This window comes from Macrotis lagotis, chromosome X (assembly GCF_037893015.1).
Source record: "Macrotis lagotis isolate mMagLag1 chromosome X, bilby.v1.9.chrom.fasta, whole genome shotgun sequence".
In the NCBI taxonomy this organism is placed as follows: Eukaryota; Metazoa; Chordata; class Mammalia; order Peramelemorphia; family Peramelidae; genus Macrotis; species Macrotis lagotis.
In genome coordinates this window covers 155,558,800-155,584,301 of record NC_133666.1, presented here as the reverse complement: position 1 = coordinate 155,584,301, position 25,502 = coordinate 155,558,800, and the positions used below count along the sequence as shown (strand labels likewise).

The 25,502-nt window shown below is 33.7% G+C and overlaps 1 protein-coding gene across 1 annotated transcript in view; it reads left to right on the top strand.

Moving 5' to 3' along the window:
- The window catches only part of PRDM6 (PR/SET domain 6), a 163,886-nt gene that overhangs the window by 12,587 nt on the left and 125,797 nt on the right, over positions 1-25,502 (top strand).

The window sequence follows — 25,502 nt, the reverse complement described above, 5'->3', positions numbered from 1 at the left end:
CTTCACAAAAGAGCTACAACTAGATCCCAAGTCTTCTAGCTTTTATTGTAGGAAGAAAATAACTTAGTAAAAAAGAGGTGTAAGACAGGGGTTCCCATCCTTCTTTCTTCTTTAGAGAATCCCCCAGCTGCCAGTGAACATTCTCATATCTCTTATTCATATGTAAAGAAATTAATTCTAGAAATTTTGCATGAACTATGTATGTGGTACATACCCTTTTTAAAGTCATTAAAGTGTTTATAAGAACACAGTTAAAAAACTAATGAGACCATTCTGTTTCTTGTCATTTAATAGTTTTATTCTTACATTCTTTTAAAAAAGTGATACCCTACCTATTATTATTGGCCTCCAGTTTGTTTCTTGCTATGAATCTAATTGACAACAGGTTGAGCATCCTAATTCACAGAGATAAATTGTCAGAAATGTAATTAAAGCCTTGTGAGCACAGTTAATTAGAATAGGATATGTTTCTCCAAGGGCACACCCCAAATTTTGTAACTTCATTGTTTGGAAATCATTGCTACTGATTTTTTTCCTAGTGCAATATGAAAAACGCCTCATATTCAAGTATTTTTCATTTGGTTTTGATCAGCAGAAATGATTCCTTCAACTACCTCTAGTTTTTGAGATGCAACATCTCACAACTAGTCTTCCCACTTTCTCTTTACTTTTTTTTTTTTAATTTTTTGCAAGGCAAATGGGGTTAAGTGGCTTGCCCAAGGCCACATGGCTAGGTAATTATTAAGTGTCTGAGGCCGGATTTGAACTCAAGTAGTCCTGACTCCAAGGCCAGTGCTCTATCCACTGCGCCACCTAGCCGCCCCCCCCCCCCTCTTTACTTGTTTTTGTGCTAACAATAATATATTGGAATAACTTTGTAGGATAATAAAGTCAATTATCAAATATTACCTGCATTCCCTTAACAATTTTCTTGTACCTCAGGTTGGGAATCTCTGATATAGGAAGTAATGATGAATGAATTTCTGAAAATTGACATTAGATAGTCTTTCTAATAAATATTGATTTGGTATCTTCTATATTAAATAATCACCTATTTCAGATAGGTAGTTTGCAAATGATTGTCCCTTTTGCAGATGAAGAGAGATTCTCAGAGATTAAATGACCTGTCAAAGCTTGACAGTCCTAGATTTGAAGTGAGAGAGAACAGTTCGAGTACTAACTATACAATGATTTTGCAGCAATCATATCTGAACCTCCTTTTCCTGATCTGTAAAATGAGGTAGTTGTTTAGACAGGATGAACCTAGAAGATCCCTTCTAGGTCATCAAAATTTGTGATCCAATAAATTGTCAGAGCCAGTGTTCAAATTTACATCTCATTACCAGGGCTTTTACGATAATATAATCCTACCTCAGACCCTGGAAGATTAATAAGACCCATTCCCTGTCCTCGAAGAGTTTACCATCTTACATCATTAACTTTATTATTAATATTTATCATGTTGCCTGGGGTACTGTGAAATTTAAGAAAAGGAATATGTACTGTGAAACTTGAGATATTGGATATACCTTTATAGGAGCAGAGGGATAGTGGGGTAATAGAATTTACTCTTGCTGGCCAATTTGGCAGGTACCTGAAGGCAGAACCTCCTTGGTGTAATATGGAGCAGATTGCTGCAACTGCTTACACATTTAACTTGGCAGGGCAGCCTGTCAAGATGACAGGTTACAGTACATGCTGTTTTATCTTAAACCAAGTAGATTGTGGTCTAAATAGTCCATCTTATCCACAAAAACTTGCACCTGTGTGTTAAGAATGTTCTATTCAGAGTTAACAGAAGTGGCATGTTTGAGTGAACTCTCTACATAGAGCTAGGTCCACGAGAAAAGGCCTGTGTAAAGACCTTGCTGTAAAAAGTGGAGGAGGTTCGGTTTATGTCTGGATCATCAATAGCTTGGTCACACATTCTGAAGAATCATGGGGAAAAATCCTTGGTTAAATTTCAAGCTTAACCTATTGGAGACTTTAAAAAATATGTTTAACATTTCACTATAGGGTTTAGAATTTAATAAAGGAAAATTTTTAAAAAGTAACTAAGAGTATACCAAAAGTTTTGTGCTATTTTAAGGCTCAATAGCTGAAAACTGCACCAAGAGTTTTGGGACACTTTGTATTATTACTATCACAAACTATATTAAAATTATTCCTTGCAAAGAAGTTCTTTGGGGGAAAGAAAGAGAGAAGGAAGATAAATTGTGGTAGGTAAGGACACTCTTGGGAAGTAAAAAAAAAATGACATTAAGGGGAAAAATCTTCCAATTATCAGGATTTGAAACATTTCCTTTTTAATTCTGGTTCCTAATCTAATTGGTTGTGACCTCAAGTTTTCCTTAAAGAGATAAAAGCACTTTCCAGTACTGTTAATGCTATTGTGGAATCACAAGAACAATGAACTATGTATAACAATTTTTCTAAGTGCTAATAACTAAATTATACAGGCTTGCCTCTTTCTGAAAATGGAAACCTGAATACTGTTATTTAATGCCTTCAGTTTAGGACTTTTATTTCTAGTAACATAGAGGAGAAAACTGTGAAATAAGAAAATCCCATATAAAAGGGACATTTGCTGTTTTTTACATTTGAGGCTGGAACAGCTGGGTGTTCTGTGTAATGGTTGAGTTTAGAGTAGCAATATAAGCATTTAATAAATATTTGTTGGAATATTTTGTGTACAGTAGAAATTGTTTTAATAGAAATATTGAGGAATATTTCATCTGTATATTTAGTCTTAATAATATTGGATCCTGGACTTGGAGTAGTTTTGCATATGATATAAAAATTGTATGTGTTTGTGATTTAATTGCAGACCCAAAGGCCTGAATTAGTAGATATCTTGCAACTTATTTTCTTCTTCCACAGTAGCAAAGTTGGTATAGTTGTTTGGGATTGTAGGAATATGAATATTTCTGATACTGTCGGATATCTGTGAAATTTTAGTTAATGACTCTACAATTGTGCAGAATATCTCAGGAAAGCAACAAAAGTCTATTAAAAAGGACTATAGTATAAAGATGGGATAGCATTCCAGTGTATATTGTGAATAGGTAATAGATTGCTGATACGTTTAGCACACATAGTAATGGATGACTTAAATGAAGTTACTTCTGATTACTAGTAGTTGTAAAATTCTTTTTAATCATTTAAAATATTGGAGATACACACACACACGTTTATTTGTATGTGTACACACACACACACGTTTATTTGTATGTGTGTGTGTTTGTGTATGTATCATCCTAAGACATTTTCTGTGAATTGCAGAATATCTAAATCAAGTTCTATTTAATACCACAAAAATCTCATATTTTGATTTTATTATTCTAATTTTAGGGTTTTTTTCTTTCAGACTTGGATTCTTAAAAAATATATTCTTAAAACTATTTTAAAAAGTAATAAGTTTGCATCTGTAGGCAAATAAGAAATTCTGACACTAAGTGTTTTTTGACTCATGATATAGTAATCCATTTTAAAATATATTCTTTCCAAATATCTTTCATCCTAGCAGGTCAACATTAATATACACATATTTATAAAATATTAACTTTATATATGTATGTATCTTCTCATGATTGTCTCATTCAAGTCATAAGTGTAATTAATTTCTGCATATTTTTCAAAGTCGATTGCAGATGAGAAAATGTCTTTAAATTAGTAACTCGATATTTAAGTCCTGATGGATCTTCTGGGGGTAACTTATCTTTATTCCAGTAGTACAAATGGATTTCTAATATTTTTTTCCTACATGATACCAAGTAGTTGATGGATTTTTATTTCAATTTACAATTCATTGTTTTCAACATAGTTGTGCTTTAATTATACAGAATGAAGGTTTTTTTCAGAAACATTCAAATTCATATTGGGCACATGTGTTTTTAATTCTTCTGTTTTCCTGGTTGTGGTAAATATAGAAACCATTTTCCTTGACATTAACAAATATTGGAAACCTATTTGGTTCGTTTGCTAAAGAACTCCTATCATGCACTTTATATTTTCTTTGCTGATTACCAATGCTCTTCAAATGTATAGCCATTCAGAGAATATGCAATACCATTCCATTACCTCATGGCATGTTTTCACAACCATGAAAGATCATGGGGCATTCTTAGTTTTTTTTTAGAAAAAGGTCAAAACAACTTGTAGGTTAGAGAGATTAATACTTCATAAAGCCAAAATATTAGTCACTTTAGTTGTTTCTTTTTCACTTTGACTCATTTCAATCAAGCTCAGGGTTTGCTGGTATTTTTTAAAAAAATATTATAAACTCAGGCTGTTTAAAACAAAAATAGTCCAGGGTGAATTAAGTAAACATTCACTTTGGTAACACAGGCATTTATTCCAACAATACTTGAATGCATGATAACATTTCTGGACATTTGCAAGGAATTGGAGCACTCTTTCCAATTTTTTTAAATAAAGAAAATAGAGACTTTCTCAGCAATTAAGTCTTATTGATGAGAGTGAGATAATTTTTCCCTAATGTGTTTTCTAATGAAGAAGTGGAAAGGCACATTTGATTCTAACATATATGAAAACATTATCTCAATTATTAATGTGTCCCTTTTCCCTAGGGATAAATTAATCTGGTTGCACATGGTTTCCCCTTTCTGCTTAACATCAGAATTTAATAAGACCAGACTTTTGGAATGTACACAGGGCACACTTAAAATTCTATTGGACTAAAATCCAGAAGTTTAAAATGAAATTGCTGATTAAGATAGGCTTGTATAGCTGAAGCTTTTCAACCCAGAAGTCAAGCTTGACAAGACATTTTAGCAACAATTGGCAAAATAAATTGCACTTCTTTTCAAAAATGAAGAATTATTCTGGTAATTTAAATGAAGTTGAAGCTTATTAAAATTAAAATCAGGGTTTCAGGGAAAGATTCAGTTTTGCAAAATCCTTCATTGGACAGATTTGAATATTATATTTTCATCCTTGATATGGGAGAAACTTTATCTTTTCTAAAAAAACCCAAGATCATATTGACCATTGCAGACTTTTTTTTGATTTGACTTTGTGATAAAGCATTTTGACTTGAGTTTTTACTTTTAAGTTAATGATTCCATTTTTCACAATTGTCAGTTAACTTAGGGTAATATCTTATTGCAAAACTACTTTAGTATATATTTCTATAGTAAATAATTGCAAAATTTTGTTTGAAAACTGTGGCTTAAGTGGCAATTTTAAGCATTAATAGAATAAAGGAAAATTACTTATTTACACTTTACATATACTATGTAAATTGACTCAAATTGCCAGATTCCATACATAGGACTGTGCCCATGAGTAGACACATGAGAAACCTTGAATTGAAGAACTTGTTTTAGTGATAGAATGGGTAAACAGTATAGATTTAAAGACTGTATTGTAGTGCTTTGATTCATCAGAGTGCCTAAAGATAGAATTTTGTTGCTGCCACAGCTTATACTAAAGTAAAAATTATGTTTTCCTACAATTTAATACTTAATATTCTAGGCTACCTGTCAGCTGAATTTCAAATATGGCATGCTCATGAAATTAGAATAATTTGTCCCTTAAAAGTAAACCTTAGTAATATTATTATTGCTTTTTTAAATTATGCAAAGTAACAGCTGGTATAGATTTTTGGCTTTGCCTCATTTGAGGTGAAGACATCTTTTTCACTGGTGCCTGTTTGATAGAGTGAGCATTTTGTAGTTTTACATGGACTGTAAAGCCATCTGCTGCCTTTTGGAAAGATTTCCAGTATGTTAAAAATATTAATACTATAAATTGGGCATTTTTTTTACAAATGTGCATTTGAATAAAATAACTAGAATTAAACTATTCAAATACTTTTAGTTATATACATAACCCCTGTACAGATATGCCCCATCAAACCAAATAGTGAATAATAGGTTAGCAATTCTGATTTCTTTTAAGAGATAAAATTGTTTCCTTTTTTCTTAAAAAAAGAGAAAAATCGACTTTTATTTGGAGATTTAATTTAATAGATTTTAATATGTGCACTTGAATTGCAGACATTATAAACTCTGAGGAATTCAAGGAATATTACTCAATTAACATTATGTATTTTTTTTTTGGTAGTTGCTTATTTGGGAATATTTTGTCGTTGTGAAGAAAAGCTCTTACAAGTAGGCTTCTGGGTCCATGACTGTGGTTTTTCTTCCCTACCCCCATTATGTTATATCTTGTACAATTCTCCCACATTGATTTAGAAGAAAAATCCAGAAATTAAAATAAGATTAAAAAAATTCGAAGGTCTTAGTTAGATGAACCTTAAAAGTCAGATCACAAGAGAGAACTGATACACAAGGCTATGAATTGTCTCGAAGCAGAACTATCACATTTTGTCATTAATATCATTCTGTAACTTAATCTCAACTTAATTGTTTGAAAAATTGTATTTTAATTATCTATATAAGTTGTGTATCTTATGGGACATTATAATAAATTTTGTCTTTAAGATCATGGATTGATAATCCATACGTGAAACTTTCCTAAACAACTACTATCCAAGATGGCGCACACCATGACAAATATAATTTACAATTATGGTACATCCATAACAAATAAGATGACATATTCCAAATTAAAGGATACATTAGTTAGCATGGGAAAGAAATCATATCATTCTCTGGCATGAGTTGCTTTGAATACCTTCCCTCCCACTCGCTTTTTTTTTTTGGTGGATTTTATATAACTTAAGATTTCATGAGTTCAAACATTCTTTGTGTATTTACACAAGAAATACAGAGTCTTGTGTAACTACTTAGCATAAAAGCCAGAAAATCCGAGCAGCCTACCCTCTTTCCTTATAAGTATTTGCCACCTTTCTTAGATAAGTTACAGAATTCCATTATCCAAATTGTTACACATACATGTGTGACAGAGGTTGACCTTTAGTCATGTCAATCCTTTTTGTGTAGGCCTCAGGCTCCAGCCTAATGGCTCAAACCCTGATTTACTCACTGTAATAAGGGCAGGAGGTCGAGCAATTGTCAGACTGCCTGTTCGTCCTCTTCTCCGAGCTTGGTTGAAGGCTGTTAACACAAAGCTTTTCAAAGTGAATTTACAACCACCACCACTGACAGAGGCCAATCAGTACACCATAAATGTCAGGTTAGTGAGATTGAGCAGTAAGTAAAGGACTGACAGCACACTATTGGCTGAAATCAATTGCTTAAGGTTTAACCGAGAATAGCAATTTGTGTGTAACGGGGTTTATGAAAAGAGCTAAGATCGTAGAGCCACTCTCAGTGTGGATTATATAGACTTACCTGTTAGCAAGAGCACATCCCCCTCGGTTCTAACTGTATCCTCCTGGTCGTGATTCATGATTTGTAAGTTCAAAGTAGTAAAGTATGCTGGCCCTGGAGTGTAGTTTTTTTTTAATGGGGTAGTATTACACTGAGAAGGAAAAGAAAAAAAAATAAAATATGGTCCCTCTCAAAGAATTTGAATGGGGGATGTGTCAGAGATATAATGGTTCAGGGAAAAAGGCAGAGCTTCAACATTGTCATGTGTAGGGAGATTCCAAGTATATAATGAAAAATTTCTATAAAGATGGGAGCACACAGATACCCTCCCTTTTCCCATTCCTGAAGCTTTGGTGAGGCAAAATTTTCACAGAAGTCACTAATGACTGATTATGTACTGAGGCCCTGAATATCCATGAGATGTAGTTGCCTAACCAGACTGAATGCTTTTATCATTTTGTGTAATGACAGACTGGACAACAATTCATTTAGCTCTGGCAGCATCAGCATTAAAATGTAGGGATCCATTAAAATGCTGTATGCAAGGATTTATAAATTAGGCAATTTCCTTGATTATTGCAATCATTTACAAAATTGATTGTTCTGGTGTGGTATAGACAGGTTTCAGCAGTGATCATTGACAGCAAGCACATTCTCTGATATCTATAGCCACTGGTCACTAAACTAGGTCACACATCTATGGTTCTGCTATGCTCTGTCTCAAGGTCAGTTGTGCATTAAAATAAGTTTACAGTCATAAAGCACTATATGTATATGTATATATATATATATATATGTGTGTGTGTGTGTGTGTGTGTGTGTGTGTGTGATTTGCAGAAGGGGTAAGGATATTCATAGATTGTCATTACATGAGTAAAGTTTTTTTTTTCATTGACCATAATTTGTGTTTGTTGATGACTACAGTACTCAGTGAAATAAGTAGCACAGTTTCTCTTTGTGCCCCAAATTGAAAGGAAATAATTTTTGCAAATTACAGTAGTAAATATTTATTTGATTGAAGATCTAAAAGTCAATAATGTGTTTTTTTTTTTGGTTGTGTTCCTTAGAGTTCTAATTAACCAATAGATATATTGTAGAGTAAGTTGATTTTTGGTCAATGATCTCTACAAGGTATAATAAAGACATTGTTGCAACATGAATTGCTTGAAATACTGTAGGTTTTTCTGTACTCATACCCATATGATACATCTACTCTTTGTTTAATCACTAACCACAAACCACAGGGTCCTTTGTAGTTGTGAAAGATGGGCATACTAAACGTGTAATTCAGTGGACATGTACTGAATGTCTACTGCTTCCAAGGTACATAGTAGACTGAATTCTGGTAATTTCAAATGAACCACACAGTTCATGCTTACTCAAGACTGGTTCCCTATTACTTTAGTCTTATTAGACCATTTGAATAAATATTTTTACTTTGCTTCTTTTCTTACATCATTATTTTCCCATGAGCATTTCTCACCTTTGTTAAGTGATCAGAAACTGGGGGCACTGAGTTAATAAGTTAGAGTCCTTCAACACTGATCATGTTAGGACCAAGAAACAAATTTTAGAACATTTAGGATATGAATATGTACATTATCAATATGTGAAACTCTATTTTCTGTTATAAAGAGGGAGGGAGAATTGAAAATTACATATTATATGTTAAGTAAGGATCATTTGCATGTATCTAGTAAAATGTGAAAACCTAGCTTTATTTCATGCAGGTCTTGGTAGCCTCTCCCTGCTTACTTTACTATATACATGTATGTAACTCTCTACGTCTGCCTCTGATTGTACTGTGGTTTTTCCACAGCATTTCTAGTTTCAGTCATGCATGAGCCAGCCCCAATGCAGAGTTTTTCATAGGAGTACCTTCATGTTTAACTAATAACCAAAGAGCCACAATATCCACAATAATGGAATACTGAGATGAAGCTTATTCTTCTCAAACAAACAGGGTTTTCCTTCCTGTGTGAGAACTGTAAATTGAAACTGCCTCAGATAATGAAGTGTCTTCTGCAGGAATGCTTGCTGTAATCTAATTCAATAGGAACTTCTTAAGGGTTTTTTAATTGGAATCAAATTAAATGTAATCAAGCTATGTTTTCTGTGTCTGGTAAAGCTCTGAGAAATAACTATTGTTAGCCCACTTGGGCATTCTTATTTTTTCAAAGCACAAATAGTAATTAGTGTTAATTCTTGATTATCCATTCTAATGGAAAGGAGCTGTGGTGTGGAAGATCTTAAATGACAGAGGATCCCCCCAAATCATTTATTTGTATTTGGTTTTGGAGTATGTTATATATTTTTATGCGGGGTGTAGGAATGGATAAGACTGTGTAATTCATCTTGGTAATAATGTTTGATTTAAACTATTATTAAAATTAGTTCCTACTTTATAAAATTTAAAACCAGTTAGATAGAAGTGGGGTGCTGGAGGTCTGGGCAAAGTCTAGAAGCAAGCTAGCTCAGCAGCAAAAGAAAAACCATCCTAGGATTAAATATTTGACATACATATTGTCTGAACAGTACGAAGGCTTCACATGAATTTTTAAAAACTGAATATATGTGCCTTTATTGCACCATAATTTGCCTTCTAATTAGGAGAGATGACATTTCTATATGATTTTGTGTTTTACAATGCACTTTAAATCTATTATGTCCTTTGATTCTCACAACAAGTGTGTGTTCAAGTATCATTATCCCTATATCATAAATGAGGAAAGGAAGCCTGGAAGAGCTAGGTGGCTTACTTATCATCACACAATAGTAAATAGTGGGACCTGGGTTTGAACTGAAGCCTTCTAATTTCAGTGCTTTTTTCATTAAAACATAGTTGCCCAAAATTAGCATCACTGTTTCCCTGAAACAGTAAAACAACTTAAAAACCTACATAGCTATAAATGATAATATTTTTATAATATTGTCTGAAAATGTATTTAAGTGGGTCAGTCATGGATAGTTTTTGATTTTATGTCTTGTACTATCAGCACACCTATGTAATCTTTTCTTTTGGGAAATTCCTAAGCCTTCGATGTACTGATAAAACAGAAATAGTTCTGGCATTCTAAGACATTTTCCAGTGTATTTTGATAAGAACAGAGTGTTTTCATTGGCTATTGGGGATATTCTAATGATTCCCATAGAGGAAGAATTTCTGTTTTCTTTTTAAGCATAAACAATATTAGTAAAGTAGAAACTTTATCTCCTTTAAAGTGCTTTTTGAGAATTGGAAGTAGTTTGTCTTAAAATTAAGTTTTCCATTAGTTTGAGTACCAGTTCTAGGGAACTGCTTAGCTATGTGACTTCTAGGAATTCCCTCAGCTCTTCTACCTCAGTTTCTCTTTGTGTAAAGGAGATAACATGAAAAGATTATGAAGTGTAATGGGAAAAGTATTTATTAATGAAAAAATGATTTATATATGGGAAATATTTATATAAACTAATGGGAAAGTTTTATAAGTCTCTAGTGCACTCTAGTGCATGCACATGTAAAGACTTGCACAATTTTTGTATCAGATTATCTGGAATCAAAGATTCTTTTCACCTAGACACTAAAATATTGATTGAATCACATAGATTTTGATTGAACTCAATGATTCAGGATTAAAATACATTTAAATTCAAATTCAGATGTTATACATAAAAATTCCCAAATGCATATTAGAATTATAGAATATAGAAGGAATCTTTCAGAAAGATTATGGTCTGGTTTTTCTTATTAAAATCAGAGTGAGTCTGTTAGATGATAAAAAGAGACTTTGGATTAAAATGCTCTACTTGCTCATAACTCTAACTTTTAAATAAAAGGAATTCATAGGCAAGTCCTTTCACTTCTCATCTGGGGAATGAGGAGGTTACACTAGTTGATCTCTTAGGATCACTTCCAGAGCTAATACTTGAGTAGTCTTTGATTTACTCACAAAGAAAGATTACATGAAAGTCAGAATTGGGGGGGGGGGGCGCTAGGACTTAGTATTGCAACTAGAAAAAAAAAAACAAGAGCAAAATCTAAAATCTGCAGTTCTTTTGTATATGGACCCCAAGCTAGGAGCAATATATTTGTTGGATTTGACACCAAATATTGAATTTTGCATAAGAAAACATTTCAGTGCCTAGCAGATTGCAAATGGGCAATAAATATTAAATGACAAGAAATCAACCTAGCATTACCTTTACCACTTTACATAAAAAGTGCATGTGACTGTATATGTACATATGTTTGCACAAATAAATTATATATATATATATATATATATATATAAATAAATATCAGAGATACTCAGCTTATTCCTAGCTTTTTAAAATGGGAAAATTGACACTCTAAATGACAATATTTGTTTAGAAATTGTAAATTCACCACCACCACTCCTCCTGCCCTGATCAGAACAATTGCCAGAATAATTATAAAATGATTTCCCTTTAAACATTTGTGAATGAAGAGGAAAAAAATACTTTCCTTAAAAAAAAAACCAAATCTTTAAAGTACAGGCTGTTTGCTTGTTGGGGAATAGTATAGAGGAAATTTCTGGCCTGATACTAGATGAATTTCTGATTGAGGAGTTGTGAAATTCATCAAAGTTATCTATGCATATTGATTTTGATGTAAATTAAAACTAATTCATTAATATTTGTTAATTTCATATAAATCACACCTATTCTGAAAATGCTTTAAGTTTTACAAAACACTTTCTTAACAACATAGAATCACAGAATCTCTGGAATGGAAGGACTTTAGAAGCTATTTAGCCCAGAACTGAAAAAGGATTCTCTGTACAATATATCTGACAAGTGGTCATGAAGCCTTTGCAAAAGAATTTCAAGTGAGCCATTCCACATTTGGATAATTCTAATTGTTAGGAAGTTTCTCCTGTCTTTGTGCCTAAATTATTTCTTTGAATCTCATCCATTGCTCTTATTTCTGCCTTCTGGAGCTAAACAGAACTCTCGTGAAGTAGCTAATACTACTAATAACAAAATTGTTAATTATATCTTTTCCAATGGGGTTCAAATGGAAACAGTCCTAGAACAAGACACTATCTAGATTTTAAAAAAATACTTAAAAAGGGGGCAACTAGATAGTGTAGTATATAGAGTATGGGCTCTGGGGTCAGCAAGACTGAGTTCAAATGTGGTCTCAGACACTTAATACACATTTAACGGTTGTGACCTTGGGCAAGTCATTTAACCCTATTGCCTTGAAAAAAATAAAAAAAATTAATGGACTATGTATTATTGCAGAAGATGATAAAATTACTCTATTAGTTGAATAAAAATAAGTAGGTTCAGTGGAACAGTTGTATCAAAATTAAATAGCAGATATGACAACAGTGAGGATATGTGCCTCATTGTGTTCTCATGTGATTTTGATATCTCCTTCTAGGTTTTTATATAGTGAATGATTTTCATTTCATATAAATTGGAGATTATGAGTATTTGGAATGGTGGCAGAAATTAAAAACATTTTTTCAACTTTTCTGGGTCAATATTATGTACAAATGATTGTGAATGACAGTTCTGTGATTAAGGTTCAAAGAAGTTTATTGGTAAAGTTTGCCAGAATATTTTGAGGTCTATATTTGTAGTGTGAGGATTTGTTTTCTGTCAGTCCACAACAGAAAATGAGCTTTTGATGTATACATTTAGCCACAAAACAATTTTTTTGTTTAGGTGCTAAATTTCTACAACCTGCAGTGATGTACTGCAAAATTCCTGCCATTTCCTTTCATAATCTTCATCAGTCACCAAAAGGATATCTTGAAAGATAACCTTTTTGTAATTTCTAGGGGCAATGACCTAGTCCTAGAATTGTCATCATAGGCACCTTTGTTTCCAAAAACAAATCTATACTATTCAGTCATATGTTTGATTTTTTTGTTAATATATTGTTTACCATATTCATGCAGTTATTGTCCATTTTATTCTGTTTTTGGAAATTAGCCATTTCATAGGCTTAATTTCCAGAAAAACAACTTTGTTGCATTAGACAATTGCATGTACCTGCTATCAAACTTTATTATTTTTAGGTGAAGTGTTGTCTGCTTATTCTAAAATTATTTTGATAAGTTCTTGACCTCTTTAACATATGAACTAAGAATATTTATAGTGTTAATCTTTCTATTGTCACTTTAGAGTGTTGGGTCCTATGTTTTGTTAATGATGCATGAGTTTTTTGTTGTGAGTGCTTCCTATATCTGTTATTCTTCACTCTGAAGCTCTTCTTCTTCTTCTTATCATTTCTCCCCACAGAAGTGGAGAAAATTGAGGCTCAGAGAGATTTTGACTTGCTCAGTGAGAAAGTAAATATCTGAGCTTGGCTATTTCCCCAGGTGTTTAACCAACTGGTTGAATGCTCTTTCTACTACAGTGCTGCCTCACCGGGGCCTGGGAAGTTTAATTTGCTCAGAGGATCTTGCAAGCTCTGTATCTGATCCCTTGAATTAACTCCTCTTTCATATAGTGAACATGAGGAAAAACATGGCAAGGAAAGAAATGTATAACTCAGAGATGCTCTTCGTCTAATAGGACTATCAGTTCCTTTCCTAGTTTTACCCTTAGTTTTTATTTCAATTTCAAATAGTTACCATTGGTTCTCAGACCTTGCATCTGGATTCATATGGTTTTTGGTATTGGTCTTGGTATTAGTTTTACTTTCAACTTTTAGTTAAACTTCTTGGGTAAATTTGGAATTTACAGTGAAGTGTTTATATGTGGTTTATGTATGTGTATGTATTGGTATAAGTGCACACTTATGAATGTTAAAGAACATTTATGTTAAGGAAGATAGGTAGAATACAGAGAATTGAAACATATCAATCTTTCTAAAATTTTTGGACTATTACTTGTGACAATTTTGTTAAAGTACTAAGTTCTGGTATTTCAGAAATAGATCATAATTGCTCATTTTTACCATATCTTGTTATTTATGTTGATCAGATTTACCAGAGCTAGTCACAAAAGTCAAAATAGACATATAAATAACAAATCACATTTATAGAACACTTTTATGCTTTATCTTAATAATTCTGTAAGGTAGTCAGTACAAATACTGCTTCTTCCATTTTAGAGAAACTGAGGTTTAGAGAGGATAAGGATTTATAAGGATTTATCTAAGACTACAACATTAGTGCCACTCCTTCCCTCGTTCCCTTCTCCCTTCCTCTCTCTCTCTCTCTCTCTCTCTCTCTCTCTCTCTCTCTCTCTCTCTCTGTCTCTCTCTGTCTCTCACTTTTATCCCCCCTCTCATATTTTGGGTTCAGCCTCTAGATCTTCTCTGTGAACAATTTCCATCTTAGTGAATAAGTAAATCTCCATATTCTGCCTATAATCATATAAATTATAGTTGTTCCATAATCATAAAATAGTTCTAGTGTTCATATCACCCCGTATATAACTTTCATTTGTTCATAACATTCAAAATGTACAGCTATCTCAGAGCTTTGCATTAGAACAACTGTTTCTCTTAGAACTTTGAATAGACTTAATTAAGCAACAAACTATTCCATATGAAAGGGCAATACCTTTAAGGGACAAAACTTTATTGAGTATTCAAGGAGGCCTACCATCTCTGATGGGAAGACTTGCTAACCCCCTTTCAGGGCTGCTCAACCACCTTTGGTGTCTACCTGGCTCTCAACTCTCACCTGTGGCTCCAAGAAGTTGTAGCATGTACAGTGGGCATATTCAAGTAATCCATTTTGGAAGACAGGCTATACCTGGTTGCCAGTAACCAATAGACTTGAAACCTGTTGTGAATTGGGGGAGATCTACTCCAAACTGTGGAACGGGCAAATGAGAGAAATTTGTTCCAAATGCAATGAAACATCTGAAGCAGGCATTGTGGAATGCTTTGAGATTGGTTAGACATTGAATATGCCAAGGATGTTGACTGCATCCCAGGCCATCACCAGTCATCTAGACTTTTGTCCTGCTACTGGACTTGGAAATTCTGGAAGAGAAAATGAGACTGACCACTTTGTACAATTCAACCTCACTTAAATACAATTCATATATAAGTCAAGACATCACCATGTAATGTCATTGGTTCTCTTCAAAGAGAGAGACAAACAACTACCTTACATAAACATATACTCATAAATATAATAGTTGCATAAGTCACTCTTTTCTTTTCTTTTCTGGACCTCACTCAGTTTTATTATCTGTAAAACAAAGAGAGTGAATCAGATAATCCAAGGCTCCTCTAACACTAGAGGATACTGTGAGGTGATTCTTCAGTTTGCACATGGCCTCATGTTATAGTTAGCTACAGTGTCAGTTGTGTGATCACAGAGTTAGATCTAGAAAAAACTTTATAAGTTGAATTTTCACTGCCAGGAACTAACTCTATCTGACTAATTCCCTATGCTTGGAACTAATTCCCTCTGTCTCTGTGTCTTTGTTTCTATCTCTGTCTCTGTCTTTTTGTCTTCATCTGTCTCTGTACCTGTCTCTCTGTCTCTCTCTTTCTGTTTCTGTCTCTGTCTCTCTTTCTCCTCCTCTCTGCTTCCTGGTTTCCTTGGATTCTTTCAAGACTCTCCTGAAGTCTCATTTCCTGCAAGTCTTTTTTTTAGTCATCTTTAATTTCAATATCTTCTCTCTGGGGTTATTCCCAATATATCCTTTCTGTATCTTTCTTGTACATAATTGTTTGTTATCTCTCCCAATAGACTGTGAGTAACTTGAGAGAAGGGCCTGTTTTTTTGTTTTTCTTTTTAATCCCAGAATTTAACACAATGCCTCCCACACAGTAGGTTCATTAACTTTACAAATAAATGCTCATTAACTTGATTTTTGACATCTTCAGAGAAACATAACAATGCCCTTTCCCCTCTTACTTGGTCCTAAAATAATACCAATTATAAAAAATGTAGCTTTTGAAATCCTGTTTTTATTGAATTATTGAAATATTTGTAGAAGGGAGACTGGCAGAAAACTTAGACTAGTTCTGCTGCTACTTATACCACCATAAATGATATTTAGTTTGCCTTCCAGTTTACAAAAAGTATTAATGGAATTATGCAGAAATAAGGAATCTAGTAAAAGTTCCTTGAAGTTCAGCAAAAGATGGTTGTTTTAAATGTTATGCCCTAGGGGAGTTTTCCATCTGTCCAAATTTTAGCCTGGAACTAACTTCCTCCACACTGTGATGAAATCCCTAACAAATGTAGTGTGTATAGTGACAGCACCAAACATAAGGCCTTGATTTTTTTTCAAAGCACTTGCATTTATAGTTAATTCTATTTGAATTAGAAATTACCTCTATGTGAATAACTCTTGTATACATTTTATTCATTTAGTTATTGATTTACCAGCTTTATTTTTCTAAGAAACATGATGGACAAGAAGAGTTGTTTTACAAATCACAGCTAAGATAGTGTCCATCAGTTTTCATAGTGGGGGGGGGGATTGTTTTTTTTTTTAAATTACCATGACATATTAATATCTACCAAACCAGTTCTAGATTTACCAAAGGAAACAAATGTCTTAGAAACATACTCAGGAAGTTCACAATGTTGTTCAATGCAGAACATAAAAATGAAACCCAAACTGTTTAATAAAGATCAAGAAAAAAATTTTCCCCCTATTTACAAAACCTTTCATTTTAGTCCAATGAAACCAGTTAAAAAAACTTGAAAAAATCAAGACATTTTGGGGTAGGACTCTATATCATTACTAAAGTAATGAGGTATAATTTATATAAAAGTGGTCTTGAAATAATCTTATATGCCATATGATTACAATCAAATTAACTCATGATTGTCAAATCATCTGGAAAATTTAGAGATTATATACACAAATTAAAATTTTTTGGCTATTAATTTACCAGAATAGTATTCTCTTCCTGTTGTTCAGTTGTTTCAATTGTGTCCAACTTTTTGTGACCTCATTTGGAGTTTCCTTGGCATAGAGACATTGGAGTGGTTTGCCATTTCCTTCTCCATTTCTTCCTATAGATTAGGAAAGTGAGGCAAACAAAATGAAGTGCCTTGTCTAAAGTCACACGGATAAAGTATCTGAGGCCAGATTTGAACCCAAGAAGATGAGTTTTCCTGACTCAAGGCTTGGTACTCTTTCCACTGTACCCCTCTAACTTCCCAATAAGTCTCTACTAGCTGGTAGGTTTCTTATTTTTTCATCAACTTTTAACATTAAGAATCATTGTTGGACCCAAAGGAGTTGAATACTGGACCCACTCCTTGTTCTGTAACAGGTATTTATCTTGGACTTGAATTACTCATAAGGAATCTAGAATCTAATGAGAGAGGAGTTAAACTCTGTGTTCCTTCTCATTAGCTTAATAAACCCTCACCATAGCACTTGGGGGACAAATTTACTATAGCTTATGTCTATAAAAAGTTTGAGATAAAAAGGTACTGAATGTGAATCAGGAGTGGAGCAGATCTTTCATACCTACACATAAAAGAAATGCCAAACATAACAGAATCACAGAGCATATTAACAGAAAGACAAAGTAGAATTCAGTAGCCACTTATAATGACTGTAATAATTTGCTGGAAAGATGATGCTTCAAATCCATCAGAACATAAAGCTGTTTGTAGGACTGCTAAATAGACATTTTACATTTCACTCTATTTCTACCCTGTCTAAACAATTCCCAGTATGTGTCTACTGATAAAATGGACTGTCTTGGGGCAATCATTGGCCACACTCTCTATGGGCTACAGTACTTGTTGGAGACTCTTCCCCTGCAACCATTTAGCTCCAGTTTGATGGGATCCAGAGCATCTTGATCATAAGGAGAGTCAGTTCCTAATTTGGACACATGCATCTTAGTTTAGAGACTCCTTTTCTGGAATATTCAGACCTGTAGTAGTACAAGAACAATGAAGCACAATTGAAAACTATCTCTCTTAATTGCTTCAACACTTTGCTCTTTACCACCCCCCCCCTTTATCCCCTCATCTTTTGGGGAAGAATAGGAGACTATTATAGTTTGCTAAAATGCCAAATCATTTAACTACTGTTTTACTATATGTCCAACTCCTAGTAGGAGATTGCAATCAGAGAGGGCAATTGTGAGCATGCTCTCCTTGAGATGGTCATTGTTATAGACTTTTCTTGCCCTCTTCTCTACAACTGTCACTGTCAAACTCCTTTGTTTCATACATCCAATGTATAAGGGCTTCTAGCTATGAGATCAAAGTATGCTTATATCATTTTTTATCTGGGTCTATTTTTTTTAGTTGTTTTTTTTTTGCAAGACAATGGGGTTAAGTGGCTTGCCCAAGGCCACACAGCTAGGTAATTAAGTGTCTGAGGCTGGATTTGAACTCAGGTACTCCTGACTCCAGGACCAGTGCTCTATCCATTGTGCCACCTAGCTGCCCCCTATCTGGGTCTATTAATAGCACTTTTTGGGGACTAGAATTTCTCATGTCTAACCCTAGATACCTTTTGGCAGCTATTGTCTGTAAGGCCTTCAGAGCCAACTTTCCATAGCTCTGTTTAGTTTTAACTTCACAGAGCAAGATGCTCCTTACCCTGTAATCTCCAAGCTTTGTTTTGTATGTGTTGCTGTTTTCTGTTATATTGTAAGCTCTTTGAGAGCAGGCACTATTTATTTTTTTTTTAATTTTTATATCCAGTACCTAGTATAGTGCCTGAACACAGTAAATAACAAAAAAATGTTAATTGAATTGAATTGAAGCTTAGCAATCCAACATCTTTCAATGTGGAGTCAGGTTTGGAAGCACCTTAGGAATCATGGTTTTTTAAATTAAGAACGTTATAGCAGAAGAAAAGAAAACAATTTTTTGATTTAGGACTTGAAAAAAGTGAGTTTTTGTGAGGAAGCTTCTATCCTTAGAATAGCCCTAATGATGTTGACAGCCACAACTGATCTCTAGCAGAGGGAGTGGAACATCTAAGTCAACTTTTACTTCTGACATTACCCCAGTCTTGGAGGAGAAGCATTTAGAAACTTGATATTGTAGAGATTTTCATGACCTGATATGTAGAGATAGCACAACAAATGTTTTAAGGGCACATTAAATAAACAGCAGGAAAAAATTTAGCATTCTAATCACTCTAGTTTTTCTCTTGCTATGCAGAATCAGAATCAGAGTGATCTAGTGTCTCTGGATATCTTTTCTTTGAGGACTCAAGATAGTAATCCTGAAACAGTGGCACTGGGTTCCAATCTCAGTTCTTTACTTGTTCCCTGTATGACCCTGGCAAGTTGTGTAACCAGTATGGGTCTTAATCTCCTCACCTGAAAATTAAAACTGTTGAATTAGATCATTGTTGAGGTTCTTTCTGTTTCTAAATCATATTCCACGTGAGATGAGGAATAATGTTTTTTAAATAACTATAAATGATGTACTCTTTTTAAAATTAATTTTTATTAAAGATATTATTTGAGTTTTACAACCCTCCCCCAATCTTACTCCCCCCCCCCCCATGGAAAGCAATCTGTCAGTCTTTACTTTGTTTCCATGTTGTACCTTGATCCAAATTGGGTGTGATGAGAGAGAAATCATGTCCTTAGAGAAGAGACAAGAAGTCTAAGAGGTAACAAGATCAGACAATAAAATATCTGTGTTTTTCAAAATTAAAGGGAATAGTCCTTGAATTTTGTTCAAACTCCACAGCTCCTTATCTGGATACAGATGGTATTCTCCATGGCATACAGCCCAAAATTGTTCCCGATTGTTGTACTGATGGAATGAGCGAGTCCTTCAAGGTTGATCATCACTCCCATGTTTCTGTTAGAGTATACAGTGTTTTTCTGGTTCTGCTTGATGTATTCTTTCTTGACTATACCCTTAAATCTTCAAATTTTTCGTACATCTCAATAATGATAAAGGACATGTTATAAGTTACAAATAAAGTCATCAGGATACCTTATGAGTTCCTGCTCTCTATGTAACAGATAGATGGCCATGTTGGGCATTCTCTTTAGTTTCTGGTGAAAATAATGGAGTGGAATTGGGAATGAGTGTGGAATTGGGAGCTGAATAAGAAATTGGTCAGTTACATTTGTTTAGCAACTACCATGTACAGAGTATTGCGTTAGGTGCTATGGGGAGATAATAAGAATAATAATTCCTTACTGTTTCACTTTACTGTTTATGAAACATTTTCACATAGTTTGTTTCACTTGTTTCTTTTAATGAGGCATTTCCTGAGGATGAATGTTAAGTGACTTGTTCAGATCACATAACTAGTAAAATATATACCTGGAATTTAGATTATGGTTTTCCAGGAGTAAAACCATTCCTCTTTCCAACATGATTTTCCTTCTCTCCAAAATAGAAGAAATTTTCCCTCTTTTTGTTTTTTTTGGGGGTGTGGGTGGGTGGGTTGGAGGAGGCATCACTGCACACAACAACAATAACTACAATATCAATGAAAGAGAATAATATACAGATATATAGAATAAAGTATCAAGAATAAATATTATAATTATAATAATTTTTTTTAAAAATTCAATGACATAGTTCAAATTTAATAACAAGTACTAAGGGAACAACTAATAAACAAGTGATCAGTAAGGTAAGGTCAATCCTGAAAGAATTCTTAGTGAAGATAATATTTGAATCATGTTTTGAATAAAATGAAATATGTAGTTTAAATGGAAAAACGATGATACTTCAGAGGGATGCAAAAGTTAGAGGGAAGAAAAAGCAAATTTTTGTGAGTGGGACATAGCAAAAAAAAAATAGCTTGACAGGACAGAGAACCCAATAGAGCTCATTATCTCTATCCTTCTTTTCTTTCTTATAAATGTCCCAATTTCTGTAGAGTACCACTATTCCCCAAGCATCAAGGTCTGTAATGCCATAGTCATCCTTGATTCTTTCCTTTTCCTTTTCCTTTCCCTCATCAAATAGGTTATTGAATCTGCCTCATTGTTTAGAGTATCTAGAGGGGTTCTATCCTAGTTCAGGCCCTCAACACCTCTTGCTTGCAATTTTGAAATAACTTTCTAATTGAAGTCCCTTCTCTCAAGTCTTTCTGAAACAATTCCACCTAAGTGAGTTGCCTGAGGGCAGGAACCACTTCACTTTTGCCTTTGTATTCCTAACTAACAGCTAGTTTACTATCTAGCTTGAAATAGCATTTAGTAAATTTTTTTAAAAATTGAATTTAAAGCATAGGAATAAGAATAATGAGGGTAAATATTATGGACAGGCACTTTCATTCAACAGTTCAATTCAACAAGCATTTATTTAGCATCTATCGTGTAGAAAATGCTGTATTAGGTTCTCTGGGATAGAGGAAACTGTGCATATGAAATGGTCTCTGCCTTTATGGTGTTTATAATACCAATTAAAGGTGTAATTTTTTTCCCATCCCAAGTTCATGAACCCCTTGAAATCTAGGGGGTTTGCGGACCTAGGTTAATAGCAAAGAGTTAAAGAGTTTTCTGAAGCACTAAGAGAGAGGTTATAATTTGAACAGTGGTCACAAAGAAGAGGCTTTTGACACTGACATCAGACCTCTATCAAATACGGACAATTCCTCATGATACACACGTAACTAGTTATAACACAAAATAAAAAAAAATCAAACAAATAAATTAGATTCAAACAAAATAATCTGTGGAGTCCAAAAAGAAATGATTATTTGTTTTGGAAGGGGTAGGGGGAAAATCAGGGAAGTTTTATGAAATAGGAATATTTCAATCAATTCAAGAAACATTAATCACCTATTATGTATAATTCCTGATTTTTGGAATATGAAAAAATGAAAGTAGTTCCTGCTCTCAAGAAGCTTACATTCTTCTTGGAGTATAAGAATTTCATAGATAAGTAAATACAAATTGAGGAAAGAGAAAATTTATAACTGAATCATTGAAAGATGGCAGAATTGTAACAGGCAGAGAGAATTCCAGATATACTGAATGGTGTAAGCAAAGCCAAGATAAGTGAAATAGGAAACATGTTCTAATTTTTCCCAGAATGTAGAAATATATCGAAAGAGGAGACCAACAAAGCTGAAAGTGCAGGATATTGTCAGCTTGTGGATGGGCTTGAACTCCAGGCTAAAACATTTACTCAGTGGACAATGGGGAACTTTTAAATAGTATTGAGCAATGACATGCCCAGATCAGTGCGCAAGAAAAATTAATCTGACAGCAGTGTGAATATAAGAGTACTTTAGTGGAGGCTTAATAGCTGGAGGAAAAAGATTTGAGATCTGATTTCATATTAACTTACTGGTCACTAAAAACTGTTTAGCAGAGGGATGACAATTATGTATGTTTATCATAGACAGGTTTATCTCTTTATCAGATGAAACTAAGTACCTCAAGTTAGTATGAAACCTGATTATCTGGCTCATTAAGAAAGATAAAGTCTATGGCAAGGATATTTGTAAAGCTCTTTCTCGAGTTCCCTTCCCCTCCCCTCCCCTATTGAGGAATACCTATGTTTGAAAAAAAAAAAAAAGAAAGCACAATTTATCCATTACATATGTTGTCAGTAACAAATATTTATGGGGTGCTTTGCAGAGAGCACAAGATGACACTTCAAAATTGAAATGTCTTTGGTTTGACATGTAAAGTTCTTCTAAATATAACAGCTGTGACTCAGAAGAATATAGTCTAAGGTGGGCAGGGGGAGTTAAAAATGGATCTAAGTGTGGAGTATGAGAAAAGAAAATACAAAGTTTTATAAAGATGAGCATGGAAAAGGTCACTGAATCTCTATGTATGAAGCAGATTTTTACTTTTTTGACTCAGTGACTTGAGTGGTAAGATGTAATACACAACTGTGGTTCTTCTAGCTGGCCTGGGAAAGAAAATTTTATAGTATTTCCCAGTTATTACTTTCTTTAATATCTATTGCTAATATGAAAAAAGGAATTTTTCATTTTCAAATGTGATTAGAAGGAATAATAAAACATATGCAATGAAGTGAGATTTAAGGAATTTAAAGATGGAATGGGGAGAAAGTTAAAATGGGATAGGTGAGAAGAGGGAGTCATTTAAAAGAAATGGAATTGGGAAATGGGTGACAGAAGTTAGAGATGAAGAGGTATGAATGAAGAGAATGGATAGAAAACCAGGAAAGGAGGAAAGATGTAGAGAAAACAAAAAAATATATTCTTTAGTCTGTGTTGCTAAGTTTCTGGGGAATATATACCTCACCGCCACCAAAGGGTTATCTTGCATCACTCAAGGTTCTGTATTTTATAAACCTTATGGATCAGCTAAGCTTTTAGAAGGACCTGTGCTTTCCCTACAAAGATCAAAACCTTTTTCTGATCCTGAATCTTCCTCCCTTCTCAATACACCCGCCCCCTACTCACCCCCAACCTTCCCCCCCCCACTCCTGGAATGACAGGAATGTAACTGTTTGTATACTGGAGATAGGAGCTGAGGTTGGTGGACTAGAAGGAAGGCTGTCTTTTTGGGAAACCTTAGAAAATATACTTTCTGGGTCAATTGATATTCCTGAGCTTCCTTTTCTATTTGTTTGTAATTTTTCTTAAAGCATCATTGTCACCAAAGAATCTCTACTGAAATGATTGGTTCATTAAAAATGTCTTTTGTTTGTAAATTGTATAAAATTAAATAGGGATGCTAATGCTTTAAAAACAGCAATATTCTAGCTTGAGTTTAATAATATTAAATTTTTTTATTTTAATTTGTTTTTTAAAATGTAGTCTTTTATTCTTGCAGTTTTCTTAAACTTTGAATGTAGAATACAATCAATAAATTTTGATGGATTTAGAATATTTTTCTTTTTAAGTTTATTCTGGTTAACCATTTTGCAAAGATGAAAAGAGCAAGCTTTCAGTGGTTGAAGTATGGTTTATAGACTGGAATAAGGAGACTGAGGGAATGTCAAGAATGTAGTAGTTTTTATTCTGTTCTAATGCAATTATCACAAGAAGGTTACTGAGAAATTTTTTTTATTTAAAGGATCATCATATTCATAATGGACATAATAGTTTGTAAGTAGTTTCTAATACTGGTTCCACTGTTTTACTTCCTATATGACATTTTTGCCTCCCCTTTTGGGACTTCAGTGTTTTCCTCTGTAAAATGGAAAAGCTGGATTTCCAGACCTATGACTTTGTGTAAATTTTTGTCTTTATTGAAAGGATTATTTCCTTAATTAGTTCTTTTTCTTGCAGTATTTTTTGGGGGTGTGTCTTTGTGGATATTCAAATCTTCTTCCATTCCTTCTACTTTCCTTTCTGGTAACATATACTTTATCTTCATTTGACTTTTATTACATTTGTCATTGTTATCTGTTGTTTTAAGAACAAAAGTTCTTTAAAAAACAACTGAATTTGTTGTTTCAATTGTGAGGAACTTGATTGTAATGAGAAACTCCCCTGTAAGTTACAGTAAGAAAGTTGCTTAGGAGCATTGAGTGTCAAATAGTAGCCTTTATCTGGGACAACACTTGAATCCAGATCAGTATTGTAGGGTCAGCTAAGTGGTGCAGTGAATAGAATATCAGTCCTAGAATCAAGAGGACCTGAGTTCAAATTTGGCCTCAGACACTTGACACTTCTTAGCTGTGTGACCTTAGGCAAGTCACTTAACCCTGATTGCCTCACATCCAGGGCCATTTCCAGTCATCCTCTTTTACATCTGGCCACTGGACCCAGGTGGCTCTGGAGGAGAAAATGAGGCTGATGATTTAGCACAGCACCCCCTCACTTAGATCCAATTCACATGCTGGACATGGCTTCACCTCCCTGATGTTATGATCTTCTTTGAGAATGAAGGATAAATACCTTAACTGTATCATGCTTTCTGTCCTGTCTTTATTGTTCTGTGTTTCATTTCACAAATTTTTAATATGGCATTTCAATGAAAGAGACCATATCTACACTGGGCACTGATGACTCACTTTTTGACACTTGACTCTCCCCTTTGAGTAATGACTCTCTCCGTGTCCCAGTTAATGGTAGCTGAAAATTAAAAAAAAAATTTTTACTTCAGGATCCATAGAATTTATTTCATGCAGAATTAAGTGAAGAATGATAAGATAATATTTCACTTTATTTTTTCTGCACTTTCAATTTTCTTTTGTCTTTTTCACTGTCTAGCTTTTATATCCTGCATCATCACTTTAGCTCCTGCATATACTATTTCTAGAAAAAAACTCCATTTTGGTGGTAGAGAAAGTGATTCCAACATAAATAAAAACTGTAAAATATCTCTGGGATCCTTGGGGTCTCAGTGTACTGAATAAATATATTACAGTATGTTATATTATTTTCATTAATGTTGCCTTCCTTTTTCCCATATTT